The following is an 8,316-nucleotide window of genomic DNA, read 5'->3' on the forward strand; positions in this document are numbered from 1 at the left end:
GGAAAGAGAAATAAAACAAACACTGAGAGAAAAAAAGTCAATTAGCCAAATATTTTATCTTTTCTGTGAATGTGTCAAATCTCATCCAAAAGGCCACATTTCATTTAAAACACAAAGGAGAAATTCCAACCAACTCAGTGCTTTAAGGGTTTTATTTCCCTGCTGAGTGATACAAAGTTATACATGCAGCAGGCAAACAGGATTAACTTTGGCTTCCATCCTACAGTGAGTTCTGTGCAATGGAAAACCTCTCATATCCATGTGGATTTTGGCTGACTTCCGTGGATCTCTGCTGGGGTCTGCCTACATGGATCACATCACAGTATCAGGACCTTTCTTTCTTGCTCTGCTGTGACACTAGGTGGAGAAGTTTGAAACGTGTCAACATTTTAACAAAAGTGCCACATTACCACGACTCATTTGCCAGCCAGCTCTGCTTTCATGGGTTTTGCTCACCTGAAACAAATCATCAGATTAAATTGATCATGGATCATCAATACTTGCTGCCTCCTTCTCCTTCACTTTTCATAGACATGAGCACTTGGGGGATGTTGTCCCCCTGCCTTACCTATAACAGGTTAGGGTTTCATGCCTTGTGGTTGTCAAAGATGGACCCCATAGTTTTACTAACAGTTTAGACAAGGATTTGTATAGGATAGTTTGAACAGGGATGACCCTGCTTCTGGTAGTGGGGAGGAGGGGGTTGGATTAGGTGACCTTTGAAGGTCTTTTCCAGCCCTACTTTTCTGATTTTGTGACCTGCCCAGAAGATTTAGTGGAGAAAGGCTGTATGGGAGAAATTGATACTACTTGGAAGAAGCATTGCCTTCTCTTAGCACAGCCTTTTGCATTTGTGTGTGGTGTACTTTCAGGGGAGATCTCAGCATCACAGGGGCAGCTTCTTGACCCTCCCTCCATCAACATGATGTTGCTTAGATGTCAGCCCAAAGAATCTCTAGTGGAAATACAAGGGTGGCTAAGGGTCAGCACAATTCCCATGTACCACCTTTCTGCATTGAAGGTTCATCCGGGCAGCAAAAGAAGGCAGGGGATAAGGTGGAACACAGGTCCTGGGTGGGGCAGCACTTCCTGTGGAACAGCTGAAGTCAGGACAGTTTAGAGCAGTCTTTAGACTGCTCAAAATTATACAAGGGACCACTCTGATATCTGGCCACTCCAGGAAGCAGGCAGGTGGCTGCTTTTGGGATGAAGAGAAGCCTCTGTCTCAGGACTCCTATCTGTTCAGAGCCAAGGACAGAAAGCTTAAGAGGCCTAGCTCTGTAATGGTTGAGTTCAGGAAAGCACCAGTGAAGAGTGTCATAAAGGGAACTGCAATCTAGTAAACTCTGAAAATTGAGCAGCTCATTTGTAGGAAGTGAAGAATATTAAAAACAAACAAGAACATTTGAAATCCACAGTATGTGTTAAGGCAGGGGTGGGAAAAATGCGACCCGCGGACCGAATGCGGCCTGCCAGGCCATTCTATCCGGCCCGCAGGGCCCCTAAAAAATTTAGAAAGTTAATATTTATCTGCCCCTGGCTGCCTGTCATGCGGCCCTTGATGCTTTGCCAAAACTCAGTAAGTGGCCCTCCGCCTGAAATAATTGCCTGCCCCTGTGTTAATGTCAGGTCAAAGCTGAATAGTAGTGTGTCAAACAGGAGATTTCTATAGAGAAGGCTGCGCTCACCATGCTATCCCAGCCACCTTGTACAGCTGTATTCTTCTTCTTCTGCCTTTTCCTGATTTAATGTAAATATTTCTGTCCTATTAACAGATAAGGTATAAGGTACAGTTTGCATATGGCAGCAGAGTTAAATCTTGGGAGTTTTGAAATATCCTGACTTTGGAAGTCTTAATTTCTCAAGCTTAAGGTTACAGTCCTGCAAAATTACCTGTTGTTTGTGGGTGGGGGGGGAGCTGTTTTGTTTTGAGGGCTTGAGGGGGGAGGGCTGCCTTTAAGATCTGATCCTGGTGTCATGGCCTCTCCCTAACTTCCACATGAGTAATAACCCCATTACAATAATATCCTTTTATATTTATCACCCTTTCTTGAAAACTTTCTGGCTGCTGTTGTAAATAGAGCCTCCAGATCTTGCAGTGAAACTAATTTTCTTGGAGGCAAGTCAGTTCCTGATCCTTTCTGTCCCAATTACTTGTGTTTTGTTAGTTTCCCATGGGGCTTTTGGATACATGCATTGATTCTCAGATGTGGAGACTCCACTTTTGTGTCTTATAATTGCATGTCTGTTGGTAATCTCTGCAGACACCAAGCTGAAGGGTGTATCTGGGAAAAGAGATGACATAATTTCTCCTGAAAGGTGACCTGTAAAGGAGCAAAATATTAGGGGTATTTGTGTTGAATGAAGAGACTAAGAATATCCTCCTCCCCCATTTGATTTTTTTTAAACAGAATAAATCCACATCTGCCCACCTTTTTCCCAGAAGGCTGTCTGAACGAATGGACAGGTTTATGACATCACAGATGCCAAGGAAGTGAAAGTGATCTGGTGAAGGATCTCACCTTTATCCTTGGAAAAAACTTTGAAAAAGTTATTAAGGATCACATTTGTGGGAGTCCAGTGGGGAAAGCAATACTAAAGGGCAACCAGCACAGATTCATAGCAAGCAGATCCTGCCTGACTAACCTTATTTCTTTTTATGACCAGGTCACAAAATGCTTAGACACAGGAATTGAAGCGGATGTCATCTACTTGGATTTTAAGAAGGCCTTCAATACGGTATCTCATTATAGTCTCATAGATAAACTGAGTGACTGTGACGTAGATGATTACATGGTCATGTGGGTGGCAGATTGGCTTAGGGGCTGCACCCAGAGGCTGGTGGTGGATGGGTCGGTATTGAGCTGGAAAGATGTGGGCAGGGGAGTCCCACAAGGCTCAGTCCTTGGACCGATGCTGTTCAATGTCTTCATTAGTGACTTGGATGAGGACGTGGAAAGCACCCTGTCCAAATTCACAGATGATACCATATTATGGGATTAAATTAACACACCAGATGGTAGGGAACGAATCCAGACGGATCTGGACAGGTTGGGAAAATGGGTGGAACAGAATAGGATGCGGTTCAATAGGGACAAATACAAGGTGCTGCACCTAGGAAGAATGAATCACCAGCACATTTACAGGCTGGGGGAGGACCTTCTCAGCAGCATGGCAGAGGAAAGGGATTTTGGAGTCGTTGACACCAAGATGAACATGAGTCGTCAATGTGACAAAACCATCAGTAAAGCTAGCCGCACTTTATCATGCATTAGCAGGTACATGACAAACAGGTCCAGGGAGGTGATACTTCCCCTTTACGCAGCATTGGTCAGGCTGCAGTTGAAGTACTGCATCCAGTTTTGGGCGCTGCACTTCAAGAAGGGATGTGGACAACCTCAAGAGGGTTCAGAGGAGGGTCACATATATGGTTAGAGGGCTGCAGGCAAAACCTCATGAGATTGAGGGCCCTGGATCTCTTCAGCCACCATAAGAGAAGGCTGAGAGGTGATCTTATGGCCACCTACAAATTCATCATGGGAGGAGAGCATGGAATAGGAGATTTCTTATTTACCAGGGCACCCCTTGGACTAACTAGGAACAATGGGCATGAACTGGCAGAGAACAGATTTAGGTTAGACATAAGGAAGATCTTTTTTACAGTAGGGGTTGCCAGAATCTGGAATGGGCTTCCAAGGGAGGTAGTGCTGTCCCTTACCCTGGGGATCTTTAAGAGGAGGCTAGACATGCACCTGGCTGGGGTTGTCTGACCCCAGTGCTCTTTCCTGCCTGGGACGGGGGGTTGGACTTGATGATCTGCTAAGGTCACTTCCAACCCAAACATCTATGAATAAGGACATGGTTTTCATTGAAAGTCTTTGGGCTGAGATGTTGGAGGTGCCCTAGCACCAACTCTCACTAAATTTGGTGGAAGCTGTGGGTGCTTGGCACCTCCGAAACTCAGGCCATTTCCTTTTGCATCTAGGAAAAAGGGTTATATGAAAAAACATTTGACACCCTGTCTGTGCTGGTATGGGCTGAGAGAGCCCCCAGTCTGTATCTCAGGAGACTGAGAGACCTCTAGCAAAATAGGGAGGATAAAACTTGACATGCCAGATGTTTCCATTAATGATGTAGCAATCAAATCACCTTTCAGATTTTGTTAAACCACTATGAAGGAATGAAAAACCAGAACCCCCATTTCTGCCCTTCTTCAGGTCACCTTTACCTGTGTGTGACACAGGGGTATCGTAACTGCAGAAACATACCCAAGGCAAGGTGTAGTCAAACATGTCTGCACTAGGAGAGCAGGGCCCTCTTCCTTGGATCTCTTGAATGTATTTTAATAATCCTTGCAGGGGCAGGACATTGACAGTGCCCTCATCCCCCTGCTTTACCTGTGGCAGGGTAGGGTTTTCTTGGTGTTGTGGGCCAATATGCCTTGTAGCTGTGTGACAGAGGAGTTTGTGTAGTTTTAGGAATAGGTTAGACAAGCACTTGTATGGGACAATTTGGATAGGAATGATCCTGGATTGAGCATAGGGTTGGACTAGATAACCTCCTGAAGTTGCCTTCCAGCCCTGCTTTTGTATGACTGTCACACATTCACTTAGGGCCTGTCCCTTAGTTGGATGATTTCTCCTCTCACTCTGGCAGCATGAAGGGGTCTGAAAGTGAGTGTAAACAGCCTCCTTGTTCCTGAAGTCTCCCCAGCTGGGGCAGAGCTGGTTTGTGTTATAAACTGGCTCAGCTCCCATTCCTATGCTGGGAACAGATCATGCAGGGGATCTCTGTTTGCTTGGACCCAGGGGAGGTGATAGGATGTATCAAGTTAGTTAAGCCACTGGGTTGGCTTGTGGCTCAGAAGCTGCCTGTGTGCTGAGGCTTGCACATCCTTCAGCCTCCAGTGTAAGTGCGTGTGCATGGAGCAGTAGACAAAGCAAAGCATCATCAGAACAGCTGGAGTTCCTCAGGGCACATATCTGTAATGCCCAGAGATTTGCAGCCTCCTGTGCTGCACTATGCACTATCCAAACGTAGACATTAGTGTCCTGTATGCCTGCCCATCACCACTGTATCTGAACACCCTCTACGTAAATTCAATCAGCAGAAACAAACTAGTAAACTCCTTTGAGTCTCTATCGCCTGTTCAGTTTTGGAAGAAAGGCAACTGGTTGATTCATTTGCTTCAGGGTTCTTTGGCTGGGTCATACTTGATTTGATGTTGAAAAGCGTCACTCAGTTTAGTCTCCAAGATGCCACCCTGCCCTGCCTTCTGTTTTACTATGGTGGGAAGCTGTTCTACTCAGTTCCCTCAGAGGGACACAGTACATTACTGGGCCCCATACTCCCCCAAGATGGAGAGAAGAGCATGTAGGAAGGAAGGAAGGAAGGAAGGATGGACTTCTAACTTGGGTTAGCTAGCAGACCACTCACTCCAGTAGCTGAATCTAGGCTGCTTCAGTGTATCTGGCTGGGAACCTGGCACAGCCCCTCAAAAACTAAGTCTGGTCAGCCCAGGGGGATGAAAAGTGCTAAGCTGTCCTGCTTAGCAAGGCCAAACTAATAGCTGGGGCTGAACAAATAATTCATTCATCGTTGATAAGAGGATTGTCAAAGGTGAAAATGAGAACTGGGCACTTAATTCCCATTCATGTTATTGAAAATCTCCCCTTGGCTTGATTAATTTGCTGCTTTTTTTCTGTGACTGTAAAAGGGTAGCCTGCCCATTCAGTGGCCTGGGACTGGTCAGCCCTGTTCAGTTAGCCTTGTCTACTGCACTTAGGATGGAGAAGTCCTAGTGGAAGGTCCCTGGCTGGGAAGAAAGCACAGAGACCTCTAGGGAGTGTGTGGCCTGCAGACCAGGAACTACCTGCTGCCTTCCAGGAGACTTGGTCCAGGAGAAGCAGCAAGAGAAGCTGGTGCTGCTGGGCCTTGCCTGCAAAGAAGGGAGCTGCAGGTTGGTCTCAGAGGCCGAGACGACACTGAAAGGAGTCTCCTGTGGTGAAGACTGAGGAGGGCCATCTGTGCCTTTGAGGAACTCAGGAGATGGAGAAGAGATGTGTTCAAGAAGAGGTGAGTGAGGAGATGGCCTGAGGAAGCAAAAAGGCATGGGTGGAAAATTGGCTCTGGCAGTCTTATGCAGGGGTTGTGGTTTGGCACCTAGGAGTGGGAGTGAGGTGGAGTCACTACAGATCAGAAGAAAGACTGTAGGGTACTATCCCCAAGATGGGAGAGGGACTCTATAGAGACTCACTCTGGAGTCTGGGGTCATGAATGAATCACCTGTTGGGACACAGCAATTGGTGATGAGAAAGGGACACTTGGAGCAAGCTCACCGCAGTGCTCCAGGTAACTGAGGGGCAGAGAGGAGCACCCACAGTGCAGCATGCGACAGCAAACCACAGTTCTCACTATTCTTCAAGTTCATAATGTGCTCACTGGTTATGATTGGCTGGGCGAGTCACATGGTAGCATCTCTGTTCTCTGATTGAATGGATGCGTGAGGTTCAGTCAACACTTGTAAAGAGTCATTTTGAAACTTTTCTTTCTCCAAATAGTTGAGTGTGTGATTGAGATTCAGTCTGTCCAGGCTGACAAGTGTACATCACACATGTTTCTGGAAAGCAAAAACAAAGGGCAGGAGCATGGCTGACGACATTGGGACGTAACCTTTGCCCCCAATCTTGGAGTGAGGTTTACCCCTGCCAAATTAAAGCCACTGAATTTTGTCAGTATTTAACAACTCTAATTATTACTAATTAGCACTGATATCAGTCTTTTCATCAAAGTACTTTTGGTCTGCTAGTTCAGTCCTACCCTGTGAAACAGAGTTCAACCTGATAGGCAGGGAAACTGCAGTACGGATTTTGCTGCTGTGTCGCTTGTTTCAGACCCTGGGTTTAAGAAGACCCTGGGTTTGTGACTCCTGAGTTCACAGCTGTGCGCTGTGCTGAAATACTCCATCTTGTAACCTTGATTTTTAAACTGAGTAATATTCAAAACACTTTGTACTGAGCAGCTGAAGCAGGGAAAAGTGAAGGGAATAAAGGACTGGCCACAGAGATAGTGAGCAGATGGTTACATTTACACCGTAAACTGGTGTACTAGGGACAGAGGCATGTCAGTTGGGGGCTTGTACCTAAGAAATGCTGAGCCACCACTGGAGGCAGCAAGTTCACTGGCTGACAAAGGTACTCAGCCTCTTCTTACAGGATCATGCCCTAAACCAGCTACAGATCCACCCCTACTGTAACAGTATCATGGACTAGACTATTAGAACATACTAGTGTAACCAATGGCATATTAGTTGTGACCCTGCACTGCCAGGCTTTGTGGATTTCCTTATCCTGGGCCTGAAGTAGGTGGACAGATACACTGTTGCTAACATTGGTGTAGAAAATCAAGGTGCATTTCCTTTATGGTAGGCCAGGGGTCAGCAACCTATGGCCTCTGAGCTGGATCCAGCCCACAGACATGACACTTCAGCGACCTTTGGCAGCAGGAGGCTTGGGCTGCAGGCCCATGGCATAGCGGGGACGAGGAGTGGTGGGAGACAGGTCCTAGTGTTGGCTCAGCTGCCTTTGACCCAGAGTGGGTTGTTCTGGCCCACGGGTGGAAGACGTTGCTTGCCCCTGCAAAAGGTGCATTGCAGGGAGCCACCTGAAACCCCCCAAATGGACTTTAAGGTCTGCGGGACAGCCCTTGGCCAGTGAGCCAGCACGTGGCTTTGACTGCACCCTGGTGTGGATAAGGAAGGCTGAAGATATCATCTACCTGCATCCCACCATCCTTTAATATCCAGAGCACGTGAAATAAGTCTAGCTTTATTTCCTTCCCTCTCCACTGGAAATGCACAGCAGGCGGCCGACTCTGCATTCAAGCCCAAAAGGTCCCCAATACTGCTGGAGCATTTACACTCCACCTCAGTTCTCAGGATCCCCAACATCTGCTGGCGCCACAGCCCTACTCTCCTCACCCACCCACGAGCGCAGCCCCAGGAGCCAGGACACCCCGGCTCTAGCTCCCCTCTGCCCCAGCTCTCAGGCCGCTCCCTAGAAGCCCCGTGCCTCAGTTTCCCTGGCGGGAGATGGGGGAGAAACACTCCTACCTACCCGGCGTGTTGGAAAGTTTAATGGGGCGTGCTCCTCGAGCGCCCCGGAGCCGGCACCTCCGAGCAGGCAGTGCCCGGCTCCCCAGCCTGGGGAGAGGCAACCGGAGCGGCCGCGGCTCCGCGCTCGCAAATGGCCGCTCGGCAGCGAGCTCCGCCTGCACCAGGGCCGGGGCTGCGGGCGCGGGGGGAGCCCGGGCCCGGCC

The 8,316-nt window shown here is 47.9% G+C and overlaps 1 long non-coding RNA gene across 4 annotated transcripts; it reads right to left on the reverse strand.

The window, feature by feature from the left end:
* Nucleotides 1-19: 19 nt before the first annotated feature.
* Nucleotides 20-8,310, reverse strand: LOC102374074. Of its 4 annotated transcripts, none has more exons than XR_003095353.1 (5): nucleotides 8,115-8,310; nucleotides 6,442-6,619; nucleotides 5,873-6,092; nucleotides 1,689-1,765; nucleotides 20-456 (listed from the first exon to the last, which is right to left on the reverse strand). It is a non-coding gene; the product is annotated as an uncharacterized LOC102374074 (long non-coding RNA). The 4 variants fall into 4 exon arrangements; XR_003095355.1 differs by having other exon boundaries at nucleotides 8,111-8,310; XR_003095354.1 differs by lacking the exon at nucleotides 1,689-1,765.
* Nucleotides 8,311-8,316: the final 6 nt, after the last annotated feature.

Source organism: Alligator sinensis, unplaced genomic scaffold (assembly GCF_000455745.1).
Source record: "Alligator sinensis unplaced genomic scaffold, ASM45574v1 scaffold311_1, whole genome shotgun sequence".
In the NCBI taxonomy this organism is placed as follows: Eukaryota; Metazoa; Chordata; order Crocodylia; family Alligatoridae; genus Alligator; species Alligator sinensis.